At 39.0% G+C, this 20,585-nt stretch overlaps 1 long non-coding RNA gene across 2 annotated transcripts; it reads right to left on the minus strand.

Annotated features, from left to right (window-relative positions):
- Window positions 1–2,331: 2,331 nt before the first annotated feature.
- LOC138742831 (uncharacterized) lies at window positions 2,332–20,187 on the minus strand. 2 transcript variants are annotated; one of them, XR_011344440.1, is made up of 3 exons: window positions 20,045–20,187; window positions 5,488–5,695; window positions 2,332–3,523 (listed from the first exon to the last, which is right to left on the minus strand). It is a non-coding gene; the product is annotated as an uncharacterized lncRNA (long non-coding RNA). The 2 variants fall into 2 exon arrangements; XR_011344441.1 differs by lacking the exon at window positions 20,045–20,187 and adding an exon at window positions 9,746–9,851.
- Between the last annotated feature and the right edge of the window lie 398 nt (window positions 20,188–20,585).

Here is a 20,585-nt window from a genome sequence, read left to right on the forward strand (position 1 = left end):
TTGTGATTTTCAGCCCAGAAAGGTATGGGATCCTTCCATCCATACCTCATCAAATCATTCCATCAGTTACTTGCAAGTTTTTGGTGAATGTTTGGAAGGGTAAATCTAGTTGTGCAAACTTGTTAAGAGTTTGATGGTTCAACACACAGTATTTGGTGCATCAGGGGACCTGAGAGGTTGTTGCGAGGGTTGTGGTCAAATCTCTTTGAAGTGATTGATAACATCTCCATGAAAGGACTCTGCGCAGCTATTAACTAGTTGAAGGCCCCAAAGTCCTGATATTCACCAGAAATATATTAGAAAACCAAAAGCTTCTGTAAATGTAACTTACACAAAAAGAGAGGCAATTACATGGGGAGGGTGGGAGGAGGTGTGTATTTGATTAAATCTGCCACATGCTGTGCATCCAAAAGATCTGTTTGTATGTGGTGTTTCATGTCAATCTTCAGTTAGCCAGTTGCAATAACAGCAACCCAGACAGTAGTTTCCAAGTTTGCATGTTCCCACCTGAAATGTATCATCACTGTGAATTTATATCTACTTTCAAGCTGAAACCTCACTGAAGTGAAACTCCGTCATAACTGTAACCCTACTGTAACTAATGAAATTGTCTATTACCACTGACATGCAATTGAAAATTATGCCGATTATAAATTATTTCAAATGGCTGACTCAGATTGGAGGCAGAAAAGAGCTGTTTGCCCTATTCAAGGGGAAGATGGTGAATGAAGTGAATGCAAGATCAAAGAGGAATCTACAATTTTAGATCTTAATAACACTGCTTTTAAACTTAAAAGTAAGACCTCTCAGATGATGGTGATTGTAAGTGGGGAGGGGGGACTGTCCACATTCATAATGGTGCAGCATGTTGCTTTACTGGTTAAATTTCTGGTATTTATTAATAACTACTGATAATATAACACCTTAATTAACTTAACCCCCACAATTCTGGAAAGTCAATTCCAAATTACATGATTCATAATCACATGATTTTCTCTCACAATCTGTTTTTTTTTTCCCTGAATAAACAGCCATGTTCTTGGTTCTTCTGTCAGAGCATCACTTTGTTTATAGTCAATACTCAACAGTGTCATTCTGTGCATGTTGTGAAACCTGTGAATGTTTGCAGCCTGCACCAAACCCCCAAAGAGAAACAGGAGCTTGTAATAGAAGCAAATATCCATGTGTACTTACAGGGTGATGAACAGAATCCATTGAGGAAGAAGCTGAAACCAATTGGACCAATTGGAATTACATCCCTGAGGAATTCCCATGGTGACATCCTGCAACTGGGATGAATGCCCTCTAACTAGCACACTTCAACTACTGGAGTGTTTTCCTTATGTCTGTTGACTTTATATTTACCAGGGCTCCTTTAAGTTATATCCAGTCAAATGTTCCCTTGATATCAAGGACAGTTACTCCCTTTTCATTTCTAGAATTCAACTCTTTGAAAGTTTGCATGTTGCCTGTTATTGAAATAATGGGTATGAATAAGTTGGGCATCATGATCCCCCTGCCTATCTAATTAAGATCTCACCTTCCCACACCAACACCCCCAACCCCGATAAAAAAAAACTGCATGGGAACATAGAACACAACAGTGCAGTGCAGGCCCTTCAGCCTTTGCTGTGCTGGCCCATATCTTACTTTTAAAAATATACTAAACCCTCCCTTCTCTTCCAACCATGTGCCTGTCTAAGAGTCTCTTAAACATCCTACATGTTTCAGCCTCCACCACCATCCCCGCCAAGGCATTCCAGACACCCAGCTCCTTCTTTGTGTACTTATTCAGTTTTTCAACAGATGGAGACTTCTTGTTTACCTGATGTATCAGTGTATGCTGAGATCCATGGCTTTCAGGAGTGCCAGGTCAGAGGCAAGCAAGTATCATTACACTAAGTTCAATGCTGAGTAGATAAGCATGAATTATTACAGCCTAGGATAGGAAAGAGCAAGGTATTCCTAACAACAATCATAAAATGTTTGCATTTAACTGTACTCAAAGCTGTTGCCCAGGTGACTCCAGAACAATGGTGTTTGATGATGTTCTTTCTCTTATCAACGCCAATTGATAAACAGAATCGATTATAACCCTGAAATCTCATTTTACACTTCAAGTATTTTAAATAAACCTCAAAGCTTTACTCTTATCAGTTGTTCTACTTTCTGAATCCTTTCATGAAAAGGACCAATTGGACCACCCACTCTCTCTATGCAGGTAATAATATTCTCCTTTAATATTAGGAAATCAAATAATTCACATTTAACAATGTAGCAGAATAATCATTCAGTTTAATTAGAATCCCACCTTTGGATTTGCCTTTGAATTGATAAAATGAATATACCAGCCAAGAACTGTCAGGGCAATGGGAAATCTAATGGTCCAACACACAGAGTATTGAATGTAAAGATTTTTTTTTACATAACCTCAATGCATATTTTTAGCAGAGAATGAAAAAAATCTGCTTCATCGAGAGTTCTATACTTAGAAACACATAAAGATATGTAAAATACAGCCCAATTTGCACAAAGTCAGCGGTTATCTCCCTTCTGAACAAATGTTTCCAATTACATCAACCTTTATCTGTTTGGCCAATGCAATCTTGGAAGGCTGTCACTGTTCAGTAACAGACTGAGACAGGCAGTGAAATGTTCCTCCAGCACCCTTTATTAGAAAGAAAGCCACAACAAAGACAAAATTCAACTTGAATTCAATCCAATCAGAAATCAACACAAAATTACAATGTGTTTCTTATAAATATTATTCCTTATTTTATCTTGCTTGCTAATCATGTTTCAATTTCGACAATTAAACAAATTTTATATACTCTTGGGAGAAGGAAACAAAAACTTTGATTTTTTCCCCCCCAATGTCTTTGAAATTAGTTTACGATTGCATTATGCATATGCATAAACTGATTGAAGAAAAATATCCATTAATTCCACAAACAGTTAAAATGCAAAAGAATACACTGAAACAATTATGTGTTGACTGTTCATGAAAGTTAACAATGTTGCATTTTGCTTACTGGTGCAAGAACAATTTGCAGTTGGAGTCAAAATTCTAGACTTATAATCAATTTAAGTGGCAAATAAAAGAGTTCTAACATTCCAGGGGCTTTAGCACATATTCTAAATGAAATCTTTCCAAGTTTCTTTTGTTTTGAGTTTTCAACAAAAGATCAAATTAATATTATCTGTTGGGCTTTGTACCCTCCAAATCAAAAGAAAAGCAGCTTGCTATGTTTTATTTAATCACTTTTGGAACGTATGCACCACTCACAAGACCAGCATTTATTGTCTTTTGCTAGTTGACCTTGAAAAGGTAGTGATAAGCCTCCAATTTTAATTGCAGTGTTTAAGGCATACTCATGGTTAGGATTTTCCAAGCTTTAAACCAATGACGATTAGTCTGCTTCCAGACAGACAAGAAACTTGGAGAAGCCTGGGAGATAGTAGTGTTTCCTTTCTTCTTCTTCCTTGCCTTCTTTTGTAGAAGTGGTTACAAGTGTAGGGAGTTCTGGCAAAGAAAGAAATGCAACAAGTCCTTTTACACATTGCAGCTAAATTGTATGAATGATAGCCTGAGTGAATGTTTTGCATCCCAGAGGGGGGTGCCAACTAAATGCCCAGTTTAACTAAAAACTTACTGGACAGGCAACACAAAGGGTCTGCAGGAACAGGTCAAAGACTGTCATGTTGTGAAAGCCCTGCGAGTATACTCTTCGAAGCAAAATGAATTTTTAATCGCACTCCTAATACATCGTAAATCATGCAAAGCCTTTGAGAAGTCAAGAAATGTGTCAGTTAACAGGAAATTCTCTGCCTTCATGTCATTATTTCACGTAGTTTTAGATCAATAGTGGTCCCTTATTTCCCTCAGTTGATGGCAAGGGATTTGCTGGTGAAAATGCCATTGAAATGTTAAGACCAAGATTATGGGATTAGGTCTTGTTGAAGACAGCTTGGAAGATTTCCCGAAGCGGTGCAAGTGAGCAAATGGAATGGAACATTTATTAGCAAACATACCCACCTGACCTTATTACAGGTGATCCTCTACTTACGATAGTCCAACTTATGATTTTTTGAAGTTACAATGGTTCAAATCCGTACTTTCAATTTCGAATTCTGATCTGTTCCTGCGCTGACGATATGCGGTATGCTATTCTCTCCCCCGACGCTGGGCGAATGGCAGCATCACACGAAAGTATTGTACAGCATACTCTTTCGCAATGCTGACTCGACCATGCTTGCAGTGAAGAAAATGAGGCAGAGGAAGCAGAAGTTATAGAGCAATAAAGTTCACAGCAAAGAAACTGGCTGAGGCACTTCATTACTATCAATAGTGGTGTACGGATGTTAGAAGAAATGGACGCCAATTACGAGAGATTTGCAAGAGCTGACAGACAGATACAGGATGAAAAGAAGATGCAATGAAAAGAAGAAAGAATCCATCCAGTCAAAAATTGATATCTTCCTGAAGACTATGCCTGTTAAACCATTAACAAGTGTCAATGCACCAGTGCCGATGACATAGTGCATTCAATGAGCTGTTCTCGAACATCATCAGAAGAGAGTGAAATTGATGACCCTATTGTTTTAGCATCCCCACCATCCAGCAATTAATTTTTGTTCAATGCTTCAAACGTTCTTCATGCCCAGTGTGCTTTCAGCTGTGTACATTATTTTTTCCCCAGTGTGGAATAAAGGTATTCAAAATTTAATTATTAAAAAATTGGTAGGTGCGATTTTTTTATTTGGCTTAGGATTTTTTTTTAAGGCGCTGGGTTTGCCAGGATGTAACCCCATCATAGGTTGAGGAACACCTGTACAGAAATTCACTGATGAAGCATGGATGAGTGCAGGCCATTCCTCTGAAGAACTGTCAGGTTGTCACAGGACAGAAAGGACTGGCCTCTAAAAACAACCACCACCTACAACTGACTCTAGTTGGTTAAAACTTTTACGCTGATTCATATTGACCTCTATTACATTAGGGTCCATGGCACCTTGCCAATCAAATAATGCCTTGATTTTAAAGTGGTCACTCTGACCCCGCCTCTGGAAATTAATTCCTTGGTTATATTTGGAATAAAATTATTCAATGAGGTTTTGAGCTTTCAGATCATGGTGAAACAAAGTGGGCATCGTTCCACAAGTTATTCATGAGTAAAAATTACTTGACAATGACCCATTTACATCAATTTTAATTATTAATCTGAGGAGAATAAAATCACAAATTCTGATTCATTCTGCTTTTTGCCAACAGAACAGGGCAAATTTCCAGCCTATTGGGTAGTTGCTGGTGTTTTAACCCAACACCCAACCCCAACCCACCAATTTTCCCTTGCAACCGCTGCAACCGTGCCTGCCTGTCCCGCATCGGACTTGTCAGTCACCAACGAGCCTGCAGCAGACGTGGACATACCCCTCCATAAATCTTCATCCGCAAAGCCAAGCCAAAGAAGAATGTTTCAACATTACCGTGAATTGAAGCTCAAGTGGTCCTGGAGTTCATGGCAGGACCGGCTGAGTTTGCTGCTGAACTGCTTGAACCTGATGTCTGTGGCCAACTGCGTGGAGTTTTCAGGTTCATTCTGTGAGTGCATGCATCCCCTGGCTTCTTTTCACACCCCAAAAATGTGTGGGTTGGTAAATGGCCACTGCAGGTTTCCTTGGTGCATAGTAGAACCTGGGAGAATTGATGAGAATGTGAAAAGAACAGAATGATATTAGAATTAGTTTAAATGATTGCTTAAAGGTCAGTGCATTGTTAGTGTTTCAAAGGACTTGTTTCTATGTGGTTTCAAAAGGATACTGATTTTTGTTGCCATTATGCATAATATTGAGGTCTTTAGTACTTTTTTTCTCCTCTGGTGTCAAGTTGTTTTATGAATTCCTTAAGAAACAATTCTGATTAATGACTTTTTTTTTTAAAGTGCTTTATCACGCATCATTGAAACCAATGTTGAACTGACCTATATAATGTATTCAACCATAAAGGCCCTTTTGGCCCATGAGCCCACAACACCCAAATGCACCATCGTGACCAATTAACCATCATGAATACTGCAATAGAAGCATTTTGGGTGCCACAGACCTACATGGGTTTTCTCCAGTTGCTCAGCTTTTCTCCCACCCTCCAAAATATTTGGGAGGAATCCTGACCAACAGGAGAAAATTGGGTCCCATTGGGCAGCATGGGCCAGAAATGGCTCTGGCTGTATCATTAATTTTTTTTCCAATAATTTTGTAATGGGCAAAGCATGAAAAAAAAGGCAATAAACTTGAAATTTGAACTTTACAGAGTAAATAGAGGCCAATTAAAAATACAATGTTTTGTAAGTCTATGTTTGTCTTTTGAACTTATTTAAAAGGTTTATTTCCTTGTATCAAAAAGAAAAGCTGAAACACTGAGATCCTTTAAAGGATATTTGGTGTATACAAAAAAGACGAACAGTCCCTGGGAGCTGATTTTGTAGACTACGTGTGTTAAGTTTGATGATTGTAATCGATCGAACTCTACTGGTTTTCCTCATACTTACTTAGCAGGGAAGAGGCTATGATCTTCAGAGATTGAATAATTCTATCAAGAATTGTTCATATATTTCAGGGATGGGAGGGATCTTCTCAAACTGTGTGCCAACAGGAATTACTTGAATTGAGCATAGAATTTAAGAAGACAAGATTGTCCTACCATGCAAATACAATTTGATTCATGTTCCTGTGAAATCTGCCAAAGGTGCAACATTTTGGGAGTGAGCAATCTTCTTGAAGATTCATGAAGAAAGAAATATCCCTTCCCCTAAATGCCCCCTTGCCACCTACCCCTGTGACCCAAGGAAGTGCTATGCATGTCCACAACATAATGGAAACAGTCGGTCCTTCCCAGTGAAGCAACACTTTTCAATTGTGAATCTGCAGGGGTCATCTACCACATCCAGTGCCTCCATTATGGCCTCATCTACATCAGAGAGACTGGACAGAGACTAGGAGATAGTTTGGTGAGTACCTTCACTCTGCTGCAATAGCAGGGATCTCCCAGTGGCCAACCATTTCAACTCCTCACCCCATTCCCACACTGACATGACTATCCATGGCCTCATTCACTGCCGAACCAAGGCCTCCCCCAAATTGGAGGATCAATCCTTAATATTCCGATTGGGCACTCTCCAACTGGATGGCATTATCCAGTTTGTGTTAAACCCCTAGTCTGTCTCTTGCTCTTCCCATCCCTTGTTTCATTTCCTCCAGCTCCCCACCACCTTCCCTCTCCATTTAGAGCGCTAACATCTCCCCATCACATCTCACCATTTTTCTTTGTCCCCTCCCACCCATATCCACCCTGTGGGCGCAAGCTCCTCCCATTGCTCCTTGCTTCATCATTTTTACTCAATCATCTTCCAGCTTTTCGCTCATATCAAAACAAAAGGCTCAGGCCTGAAACATTGGTCATTTATCTTTGCTACATAAAGAATGCTGTGTGACTGACTGGGTTTCTCTGCCATTTGAGTGTAAATGACAAGTACAACATCTGCAGAGTTTCTTGTTTAACTTCAGGAAGAAAGAGTTCTTCTGTCATAGAGCTACACACAGGAAGAAATCAGTGAACTTCTTGATTTCACTCAGAGCGAATACCTTAATAGTGACTCAGCCCACCTCTAGTTTCTGCTCAAAGTCCACAAGGTTGACTGCCCTTGTTTCAGTCTGGCCTTCCTCCATGATTCACAATTTTATTAATTTTTTTAAATTAGACATACAACATGGTAACAGGCAATTTTGGCACATGAGCCCACATTGCCCAATTTACATCCAATTGAATGGTGGGAGGAAACCAGAGTCCCTTGAGGAAACCCATGCAGACAAGGGGAGGACATACAAATTCCATGGAGACTGCATGGGATTGAAACCCTAGTTCTGATCACTGGCACTGTAACGGAGTTGTGTTGACCACTACACTAACCATGCCGCTGTGATCATATTCTATCTATCCACCTTTCTTCCGACTATCTCTGCTCTTCTGGTCCAGTAATCATGACTGCTCTGATGCCTCTGCCATTTTCACTATTCCCCTGGTTCCAACAGGATGTTGTTACAGGCCCAGAGGACTCCAAAACCCAGCAGCAATAGAAATTCATCAAGACAAATGGTTACTTAAACAAAATAAATTTTAATTTTTTTTTTAAAACATAAAAACAGGATCAAACTTTAACTTATTACTATTAACTTAACCCCCTTCTAATTCTAAGTGCATGGGTATGTAATGTGTACAAGTTCAGAAAAGTTCTTTGATTCACAGTCCAACTCACACCTCCAAGTTCACCAGTATCAGGCAATTCTTATACTGTGCACAGAATTTAACATTTATGAATTTTCACCAAGCTCTGGTGTTTAAAAGCAATTGGTTACCACTCAGAAACGTTCTCATTGGTTTCAGAGAGAGAGATTCATTGCTGATTGGACACGCACAAACTGATTCCCTTTGATCAGCCACTTCAGTGTCTTCTCGAAATGATAACCTCTTCCTGCAGATCACCACAGAGTCCCTTTTTGTTTCCTTTATTTCAAGTGAAACACTCTAGCCAGCTATTTCCTCTTGTATGGACCACAAGGCTTTTCAACAGGCTGAACACAGAACTCACGAAGTGTTTGTGTTTGTTTCTGACCTACACTAAAATCCCCAATCTAAGTCTTCCAAAAACATTTCTATACATTATATGAAATATGATGTAATCTATCACAATATAAATGATCTTAATGTTTCCATCAGGATGGTCTGAGGGGTTTCTACTTCCACCTTGAGCAGAGGCCAACCAGTTCCATTTTACCAACTCACTCATTTTATTCATCATGCCAAAAGAGAACCTCTACTTAATACAAGTCATGACTATAATGGCTTCAGAAAAGCAAGGTGCAAATCAATCTCCGTGAGCACTTTCGCTGAAGCCATGTAACAAATGAGGGACTAGGCCATGGTAAAGGTACAGCCAGGTCACAGGTGCTTCAATAACAAAACAATTCAAGCATGTCTTCAATCTTGAGGGTTGTTTTTCTTATAATAGTTGAGTGCAGTACTTTAACATTGAAAAGTTCCTCATGCTTTGGACACTAATAAATAACTGCAAAGAGAGTTCTGGGATTATAACTTCATCAGATGCTGTTTTTCCAACCTCCTACTGACAGGCTCAAGATGAAACCAGAACATATGGCAAAAAAAATTAATGTATGAACTTAAATCACCCCAATAATTTTTTTCATCTTTTCCTTCATGGACTATGAATGACAATTTTGTAAATCCCTTATCTCGCATCATTGAAACCAATGTTGAACTGACCTGTATAATGTATTCAACCATAAATTAGAAAATCAGCCTCAATTGTGGAATAATATCAGTCATTCAGATTATTGCCTCGTGCCTTCCATAAATACAACAGCTTGATTAATTAATCTTGTCATTTTGTTTAAGAGACCAAATTGATCCAAAGACTGCCATCATGTATATGAAGTCAAGATGTTACTTCCTTTGGGTTGATAGCTAATTGTCCCAATTGAGAATTCATAGTGGCAGTCAATCATGGTTTAACCATTCCCACCCCAGAACTGTATGAATTTACCTGTGACCTCTTGCCTGTGGATTTGTGTTCCTCCCCTTGCATCTCCCCCATTATTTTATTCAAGGACCTGTTTGCTCTTTGCTCATTTCCTTGACAAAGGGTGCACGTCCAAAATGTTGGTTATGTACCTTTGTCAAAAAAAATGCTGTGTGACTTGCTGAGTTTTTCCAACACTTTTGTTCATTAAATGACCATCACAGCCTCTGCAGATTTTCTTGTTGAATTTCTTTCTGACAATTTCTGTCAAACCAAACAAAAAAAGTAACAAAATTCACCCATGCAGTTAATACCCATTATTTAACTGAGATCTATCAATCCTTAATATTTAATCATAAAGCACAGGGGGATTTTTCAGGGATCAATGTCCCATAATGACCATGCAAAGGTATGCAGAAATAATGATTTCAAACATGACAGGATTTGTTCTCGCAACAAATACTTTTTTTTTTAAAACTTGAAATTTTTTGAGAAGTTAGAATTAGTAATATCAAAGATAATTTTCAGTGGGGTTGCTCCTCACATCTGGCCAGCCTTACAACTTCTTCTGTTGAATCATCTTGTGTACGAGCTGAGCAGGCATTGGTTGAAAACAAAATACTGCAGTTACTGGAAATCTGAAATAAAAATAGAATATGCTGGAAGTGCGCAGTGCTGAGAGACAGTTAATGTTTCAGATTAATGTCTATTCATCTGAACTAGAAAAAAGAAAAATAAGATAATTGTGCTTAATTTTCAAAGAAGAGGGTTGAATGAACAGAATACTGTATCTTTACCTTTGCTATAGAAAGTACACTGACCTGCTAAGTTTCTCCAGTATTGTGTTTTTACTAAAACAGGGGAAATATCTGCATGGGTGGAGGTCAAAATGATTCAGAAATGTGGCTGTTGAAGAGAAATTTGTTCAACATTTTTAGAAGGGACGCAGAAACTATTGAGTATAAACAAGGTCAAAGTGACAAATGAAAATGCTGTCAGAGAGGAGCAGACGCTCTTCAAGGTGAGCATTTTGAGAGAGAAATGCAGAGAAAACATTGGCATAACTCCAGAAAAAAAATAATTCCTTTTAACGTGAAGAATCAATAAATTAATTCAATTTTTTTAAAAAAAATACAATGCAGGTTAAATAGTGTCCTTTATGTTGCCAAGGTAAAGATACATAACCCACATTTTGGGCTTGAGCCCTTCATCAAGGTATAAGAAAATGCCGGCAGGTATCCAAACAAAAGAGTCAGGGTGGTGGGGGGCTGGTGAAGACAGGAATTGATAGGTAGAGAAAAGAGAGAACAGACAGCAGCAATGGGGGAGGGGGGGGAGGAGGGAGGGTTGGAAGAATGGATGAACTTGAGAGACACGAATAGTGGGAGAGGAAAGAAAAGACAATCAGGTTTAGTGGAAGGTAGTAAAGTCAATGTTAATGCCATCTGGCTGGAGAGTGCCCAGACGAAAAATAAGGTGTTGTTCCTCCAGTCTGCAGGTGGTCAGGGTGGGATAGTACATAAGGCCATGGTCAGATATGCAAGAATGGGGGTGTGACAGAATTGAAATGGTTGGCCACTGGGAGGTCACTGTGGTTGTGAACAGAGCAGAGGTCCCAAGCTCCCAGTCGGCGACCGGTCTCTCAGATTTAGAGAATGCCGCAAAGGGTGCACTGGATGCAGTAAATAAGTCCTCTGGATGTACAAATGAAGTGTTGCTTCACTTGAAAGGCCTGTTTGGGGCTGGGACTGTGGTGAGGGAGGAGGTGGGCACAAATGTTGCACCTCCTGCAGACATAGAGGAAGATGCCAGGGGAGGGATGAGTGCACGAGGGAATTGCTGAGGGAGTGGTCCATGCAGAAAGGCAAGAGGGGAGGAGAATGAAATATTTGTCTGGTGGTGGTGGTGATTCTGTTGCAAGTGCAGGAAATTCTGGCAGATAATGTGTTGGATGTGGAGGCTAATGGAGTGGTAGGTGAGGATGAGGCGGATTCTATCTTTGTTGCATCTGGGGGCAGAAGGGGCCAGGGCAGATGAGCAGGAGATGGAGGAGATGTGGGTGAGGGCTAAGTTGATGGTGATGGAGGGAAAGCCACAATTGTGAAAGAAGGTAGTCATTTTGGAAGATCTAGACTAGAAGACCTCATCTTAGGAACAGATGCAGCGGAGATGGAGAAATTGAGAGAAGGAGATTGAACCCTTGCCGGGGACAGGGTGTGAGAAAGTGTAGCCCAGGTAGTTGTGGGAATCTGAGGGCTTGTAGTATATGTCAGTGGCCAGCTTATCTCACAAGATGGAGACAGAGAGATCCAGGAAGGGAAGGAAGTTGCCAGAGATAGACCAGGTGAGTTTGAGATCAGGGTGGAAGTTGTCCACGAAGTGGATGAAGTTGACAAGCTTATCGTGGGTGCATGAGGCAGCCCCGATGTACTGGAGGAAGAGTTGAGGGCTCTTGCCTGTGTTGGCTTGCAGCATGGATTGCTCCACAAAGCCCACAAATAGGCAGGCATACCTGAGACCTATGCAGATACCTATGGCTACTCCTTTGATTTGGAGGAAGTGGGATGAGTTAAAAGAGAAATTATTTAGAATGAGGACAAGTTCTGCCAGGCAGAGGAGGGTGGTGATAGAGGGTGACTGGTCAGGTCTTTAGTCCAGGAAGAATTCCAGACCTTCTGTATGGGGGATAAAATGATTGGGCGCCCATTGTGAAGATGAGGCGGTCTGGTTCAGAGAATCTAAGTCGTTGAAGAGATAGAGGGCATGTGAGATGTTGCGGATGCAGGTGGGGAGAGATTAGACCAGGGAGAAAGGATAGAGTCAAGGTAGAATGAATCTAGTTCTGTGGGGCAGGAGCAATAGGTTTACCCGAATGGTTGGGTTTGTGTATCTTGGGTAGAAGGTAGTGCAGGGGTGGGAGATAATGAGGTTAGCAGCCATGGAGGGGCGGTGACCAGAGGTGATGAGATTGGAGACAGTGGCTTGATGTGTGCTGGTGGGGTCCTGTGGGAGGACACAATAGGAGGAGGTGTCCAAGAGCTGCTGACTGGCATCAGCAAGGTAGAGGTCAGTGCACCAGACCATTAATTCAAGTTGGGAAAAAGTATCCCATTGAACAAATTGAATGAAAGTTAGATCAAATTTCTGCATCCAGACAAATCTGTATTACATTGTATTCCAAGTGGCCACCATGAATCAGATGTATTGTTGTCACCAGGAACCCTTTCTGAACAGTACAATCATAAATACATTAAATTTAAAGAAATAGATTATTTTTCTGTACTTTTGTTTTAGAGGAACTGCTGCCTGGTTGTTGTTGCTGCGGCTGAGAGTGAGGTCAGTAACAGGAGCTTCTGCACACACCAAAGAGACCAGCATAGTATGGAATTTACTGGAGAGATGGCCTGCCAATGGTCAAGACAATGATATGAGAATTGGTTACATACCCATGGGAGGGATCAGTGAAAACCAAATTCTACAACACAAAATACAAATGAAAATATGGCTAAACACTGTGTAATAAAATGTTACCATTCATGTATATTATTCGTGATTTAAGTTTTGTAAGCCTGTTATAAATTTGTATGCAAGCATAGATATTTGTTTTTAACAGGAATTAAACTTTGTAGCCTTTGAATGGTTTTTATTCAATTAACATTGTTTGTTATTTGTTCAGTAAAAACTGTCAGCTTTCTCTGTATGTTTCCTTTGCAGAACTTGGTTTCGTCACATCACCACAGAAAGACAAGATTTGCTTCCATTGATTGAAAGATAAGAGGCAGGCACAGTTTGCTGATAATGCTTTTTGCTTCACTGATGAATGATATTCACTCAAGAATTTCCAGACAGTAGTTTCACAATCTCAAACAAGCATATAACAATAATGGAGGCTTTTCAGCTTCCAGGGGAGCAATTGTATTGGATCCACCCACTCTCCTTATTTTCTTGTCTTACGGCAATATATTCTTTATCACACGTGGCTCTCTTTATGCCAATAACCCAGAAATTTATGGTCATCAATTAACCTACCAATATTTCTTTTCAGCTTGGGAGGAAACCAGAGCACCCAAAAGGAAACACACAGTCAGGGATAATGTGCAAACTCTGTGAACAGCACCCACAGTTAGGTTCAAAGTGGGGTCTCCAGCATTGTAGGTAGAGTAGCATCATGGGAAGAATGGAAAGGGTGGAAAATTGTCATGTGATTCACCTACTCCATGGATATAGGTGATGTCAAATATTAATGGACTACATGTTCTGAAAATATTAGAACATAAAGTACGCTATAAGCAAACTGCAAAAATACCTACTGTATTTGTTTGGTACCATTCTGAAGGATAGGAAAGAGATAGCTCAAGTGAAAGATACCAAAAATATTGTGCTAATGTTAGACAGGAGACCAGCATAGTATGGAATTTACTGGAGAGATGGCCTGCCAATGGTCAAGACAATGATATGAGAATTGGTTACATACCCATGGGAGGGATCAGTGAAAACCAAATTTTACAACACAAAATAATTTTGTCAAAAGAATAATTTCCCACCAGCATTACATTTCTTCTGATATATTTTTTACCAATGCCATCATTACCATTGGGAAAGTAAAATATGAGTATCCTGGAAGAGCAAATTTGTTAATCTGTATTTCACAGCCACCACACACTCAGGAAAATCCCAATTATACCCACAAAATGAACAAAAGGGATTGCTGTTTTGGAAAGGTTTTCATGACATATTAATCTTACAATCTGTAAACTTCATACATTCTCACCATGATTTTGAGGAGTTCCTCCAGCTACTCAATTTTTTGTTCCCAAAGTCATGCCGGTTAACTGCCAACTGCAAATAGCTCCCATCGAAAGGAAGAGGCAAAAAAAATCAAAGGGGCATTGATGGACATGTGAGAGAGAATATGTTGCAGGTTGACAGGGGGAGACGGAATTGTTCTGCTGAGATAATGAATTTGAATAGCCACTTTCTGTACTATCATAAATAATTATATGCCATCTCTAATGTTCTGATATTCCATATTTGTGTGGAACTCCATGACATTTGCACTGCAATTGGGTGATGTTGCTCTGTGGAGCTGATCTGCCCTTTATGTCATACTCATATTTTACTTTCCCAATGGTAATGATGGCATTGGTAAAAAATATATCAGAAGAAATGTAATGCTGGTGGGAAATTATTCTTTTGACAAAATTATTTTGTGTTGTAAAATTTGGTTTTCACTGATCCTGTCTCAAAGGAGACAGGATTACCAGACATCTTCACAGATTCAGGAAAGGAAAGGTTAAACACAAGCAAGATCAGAATCCCAATTTTCAGTTGAGTCTCTGGGAGCTTTTCAGACAAGGTAGCGAGGAGCAGACTCTATCCACAGGGCCCAGCCAGTCGTCTCTTGAGACAACAGTGGCAGGAGACAGAAGCTAAAGCACAACACAAAATCTCACCCCTACATTTCACAGTATGCCTTTGCTATTCAAAAAGGCTCATGACAAAAATAAATTGCAATACCTTCTCTTACATACTTGAACACTGGCGTTTATAACAGGGCTGTAGAAATGGCAAATACAATTTAATGAAGAGAGGTATGAGGTGATACTCGCTTGGAGAAGGAATTGAGATAGGTGATGTAGACTTTATGATACAGCTGTGTAAAGCATGCAGAGCTAAAGAGACCTTCGGTTTATGTACATAGATCTTTGAGGACAGCAGAATATCTTGAAAGAAATGTTAGCATAGTATAACTGGATTCCACAGCAAAAGGTAATGGATACAAGTGCAAGAAAGTTATGTTTTAACCCTTTTAGAGCTCTGGTTAGACCACAAATAAGTTCTTGTGACAATGCTGTAAGAATATAGGAAGGCCCTAATTGAGTGCAGAGGAGAAATAGTTTGAGGAACAAAGGATTTTATGTTCATGAAAATGGAATAAATGAGGTTGAGGGAAGATTTTCTTAAAATAAAACAGAAGTGAAGAATGTTTTTACTCAGGAAATTATCAATTCTTCCATAAAGATTAGTGTTTATTTATTTTTTTTCCCCATTACATAAATGATTCTATTTGTGGAAAATAATCCATTCGCACAAGCAGATGGTGTTAATGCTGAATTGCCAACATTTGATTTTGGCACAATTGTTCTCAAAATCATTATTTCTCTAAGTTCAAGGCAAATTTCTGTCAACATCCATATCCTGCAAATCATTCACTTAACAAATTAATTTCAATAAAATTAAAACTATTTTCAACAAAAAATGTTTTATATCAATAAAACTGAGCTACAAATTCTACAAACAGCTCCAAAATAATCATTTTTATTTGAATTCAGTGTAGTCAACAAAGCAAGTTCAACTGCATCAATCTCCTGGAGTCCATTTTTTTTTAAAACATGGATAAGATGTGATTGAGGTAAATAAGATTTAATTTAGTTGGATGATAATGCATACAATTGAGAATGGATGAGAATACAAAATAAGGACTGAATACATAATAAGTATTTATAAAGCATATCAATTTGTTCTGTCCATCACTTATTCCAATTGTAGCTGCTTCCAACAAGATTCTGTCAATTTTTGTGTGCTTGGCAGTGCAACGTAGCTATAGGCCACTTGCACACTGCATTTAACATCAGTTTCATTTAAATATAATTAATTGCATTTATGATATTAATAATTTTTTGCTTCTCTCATTTAAGCAGAACTGCTGTGGTGGATTATAAATTATTAATTTCTTTGGTTGATTATATTATTTTTCAAGTTCCTCTCTTGTATTCGTTGTCATGGCTATCCCTCAGACGAGGATGATGGCCTTCATTCTGTTGATCCACAGAGCGAAGATGCCTGTGCATATACTTGTTCTCACTTCATCTCATTTGTTTATTATTCTGGAATTTTTCTTAAAATTCTTTTGGTTTTCTTTGAATGTAACCATACGATTAGAGTTTTTGTTTTGGACCTGTTTGTATTTTGCTCATTTTGATATTATCTTCATCACTCCACACAAACATCTGAGCCTTCTCGTCTCTCTCATGTTCAGAAACCTTACTTGAAATTTCTTCAAGGATCATAAAGAAGCAGAAATAAGCCATTCAGCCCATCAAGTTCATCCACCATTCAACCATTCCATCATGAGCTGATCCATCCTCCTACTCAGCCCCAATCCCCTGCCTTCTCTGCATTACCTTTGATATCTGACTATTCAAATACCAGTCATTCTCTGTCTTAAAATACATCCAATGACTTGGCCTCCACAGCCACCTATAGTAGCAAAGTACAGAGGTTCACCATTCTCTGGCTAAAGAAATTCCTTTGCATCTCTGTTTTAAATGCGCACCGTTCAATCCTGAAGTTGTGCTCTCTTGTCCCTGACTTCCCTACCATGGGGAAAAACTTACCATATCTACTCAGTTCAGGCCTTTCAACATTCAAAATGCTTCTATAAGATCTCCCCTCATTCTTCTGAACTCCAAGGAGTACAGCCCAAAGGCCGACAAATGTTCCTCATATGCTAATCCCTTCATTTCAGGAATTATTCTTGAGAGTCTTCTCTGAAAAATCTCCAAAGCTGGCACATTCTTTCTTAAATAAGGAGTCAAAAACTGTACTCTATACTCCAAGTGAGGTCTCCCATTACTTACAAAACTTTAACATCACATCCCTGTTCTTATATCCAATTCCTCTAGATATGAATGCCAATCTTGCATCCACCTTCATCACCATTGACTCAACCTGGAGGTTAACCTTTAGGGTATCTTTCATGAGGACTCCCAAGTCCCTTTGCCACATTTGGCACCTCTGAATTTTTTCCTCATCCAAAAGTTAGTCTGCCCTTTTATTCTTTCTACCAATGTGCATGACCAAACATTTTCTAACATTGTACTTCATTTGTAAATTCTCCTAATCTATGTACATTTCTCTGGCAGCCCCTCCATTTTCTCATCACTACCCAGCTCTCCATTTAACTTGGAATCATCTGCAAATTTAGCCACAAAACCATTTATACCTCAATACAAATCATTAACATAAAACATTTTTAAAAATGGCCCCAACACTGACCCCTGCAGAATGCCACTGGTAACCGTTGCCAACCAGAATCGGATCCCTTATTTCCAATCTCCATTTCCTGCCAATCAGCCAATGCTCTACCAATGCTACTATCTGTCCCGTAATTCCATGGGCTCTCATCTTGTTAAGCAGCCTCATGTGTGGGATCTAGTCAGGGGCCTTTAGAAATCCAAAATGCAACATCCACTATACCTCCTTTGTCTAGCCTGTATTGCTATCTATGCCACTCAGAATCTTGAAGACCTCTGATAAGTCACCTTGCATCCATCTTCTCTCCAAAGAGAAAAGCCCTAGCTCTGCTAACCTTGCCTCATAAGACTTATTTTCCAATTCAGACAGTAGCCTGGTAAATCTTGTCTGCATCCTCTCCATAGTTTCCACATCTTTCCAGTAATGAGTTGACCAAAAATTTAATGACTTCTGCACAACTGGAGCATGAAAGTCCTAGTTATGCTTTAGTCGCCTACTCAAATATCATTTCATCACATTTACATCTGATCTGAGGTTTCCCAACAAGACTCCCTCTTGTGGCCACATGGGCAAGGTTTGATAAAGAAGATGACATCAATACTGCCCTCTGTTAGCAATATTGATATATGCCTGCTGCAGCAAAAGGGATTCCCTTGCATTTTTATCAGTTCCATTGCTGTAGCAATCTTACAAGCTTTATCAAATATGAGCTCTGTCAGGTGCAATTATCTGTAAGCCCATAGACAGAACATTCCATAATGCATGGTTTGAAAACATTTCAAAGTTACAGAAATACAATAAATTATTTGCCTTAATATTTTAATTGCCAATCTTTTTCTTAACGTGTATATTAAAACATACCTTCCAAAAATTTCTGAAGAACTGATAGCTCATTTTAAATGCTAAATTAAAATGATTAAAATTTCATTAAATGATGAGGGAAATTAAACACAAAAGTCTGCAGACATTGTAATTGTAGTAAAAACACAAAAATACTGGAAAAACTGAGCAGGTCTCCAAGAAGTTAAAAATTAACTCGTGTTATGTAGGTATCCAATCCCATTGGCACCAGAAGGATAATTTACTGATATCTGCAAAAAGCTACATCTCATTTGTTATTATTTCCTGCTATTTTTAACATTTGTTCATGTTATAATATCTACATTTGTGCCACATACACTCCTTGCTTGTTATCACAATACCCAGCTTTCCAAGCCTGGTTGCATTTTTTTGCCAGGAAGCAGACTTTCCTGGAGTCTGCTTGAAATTGCTCTCACCCAATTGCTGGAATCATTGTCCATCCTTTTGACTTGACATGGTTAAGTTGTGTTCCTGTGAGGTTTCCAACTTGTTCACTAACATTTTCTGACATACATCTTAATTGCCAGGTTAGTGATCACCTTCTGGATGAGGAATTCAATCTCTCAGATCAGGGGCTCAACTGAGTATGGTTGTTTACTACAAAGAGCTCTCCTGGTTTGTTCATACTCTGGAGAATAAACAACCACATGACTATGCAATTTAATGAGATATCAGCCTTCAAGCCAGTTACTGTTTAAATTCCCCACTAAACATTTTGATCATCTTCAATTGTATAATACACATGTAATCTAGATGAAGCTAAATTATTATTTATAAACAGTTATAAGGTCTGAACAAGAGAAATTTCCTGCTGGTGATCTGAGAGGTATTTTATTATATTATGCTGTCTACAGATTTTAAAAGACCAATGAAACATTAAAGTGCAGGTACTTTTTTTTGCAAAATGATGATCCTTCATGAACTTTGTGAAGCAGGTCCATTTTGATTTAAGAATGGCATCAATACATTTTATAGTTTACTATAATTGTTCTAGATTCGTCCTTGTTGGGAAAAATCCATAGCAAGACATTTTCAAATTACACAAACACAGAAAATAAACTGCCAGACAGAATAAATAATGTAATTCAAGAGTTTTGCCAGTATGCTGAAAGTAAACATATTTACAATTATATTCTATCTTATGCACAGATGGCACAACAGGTTTCAAAACATTTGATCATTTGAAACAGGATGGAGATGGATAGATGTGATTTGGACAACATTTTCTTGTAAAAGGGTGCTTCTCACTAATTAGGGTGCCACAATGTTGAATAAGTTGAATACATTAAGTTGTGCTTAGATCAGGTCTCCAAAAGAACTTCTATGGGGTTCTTCGACTCTCAAGATTGGTAGAATCCCAATAAGATTAATAGCCCAATTCTGGCAATCCAGGTCAGTAACTTCACCAAGGGGCAGAACCTACCAACTGTCCGGCTAGCTTCAGCAATTGCTCAAATCACCAATCCTCAACACTCCTCCATAGTGATTTCTATTCATTTGGACTTGCATCTGAAGAACATAAGTTTCATCTTGGCTTCATAAACTCTACTCACCACTACAGCGCCAGTGATTCAGGTTCAAGTCCACTGCTGCTTGAAAGGAATTTTACACGTTCTCCCAGCGTTAGTAAGCCAATTGGTCACACGGTTGTATCTGGGTTGTGCAGACTCATTGGCTGGAAGGGCCTGTTTCTGTACTGTATCTATAAATTTAATTCAAGAATCTATTTTTTTTTGCCTTTCAAGAACAGAGAATATGTAATCTATACAGGCAATGGAAGAAGAGCACAAAAAGAACAATGATAAAGGTACACAATTACAATAAGCAAAAGAACATTGTTCATGACTTTTTTTTAAAAAGCACAGTAGAAAGCAATTCCGGCTAATTAAGCATGTGCCGCCCAATTGCATCCAAATTAACTTAGACCCCCTGGCATTTTAGAGGAAACCGGAGCACCTGGAGGAATTCTACGCCGACACAGGAAGAATGTTCTTAGGAAAAGCACCAGATTCTACTCCGAGTCACTGGCACTGTTGCGCTGCTACGCTAACCGTGCCTTGAATGAATGGAAGTGGATCTGGCACGTGAGAGAGA

Source organism: Narcine bancroftii, chromosome 9 (genome assembly GCF_036971445.1).
Source record: "Narcine bancroftii isolate sNarBan1 chromosome 9, sNarBan1.hap1, whole genome shotgun sequence".
Taxonomy (NCBI): domain Eukaryota; kingdom Metazoa; phylum Chordata; class Chondrichthyes; order Torpediniformes; family Narcinidae; genus Narcine; species Narcine bancroftii.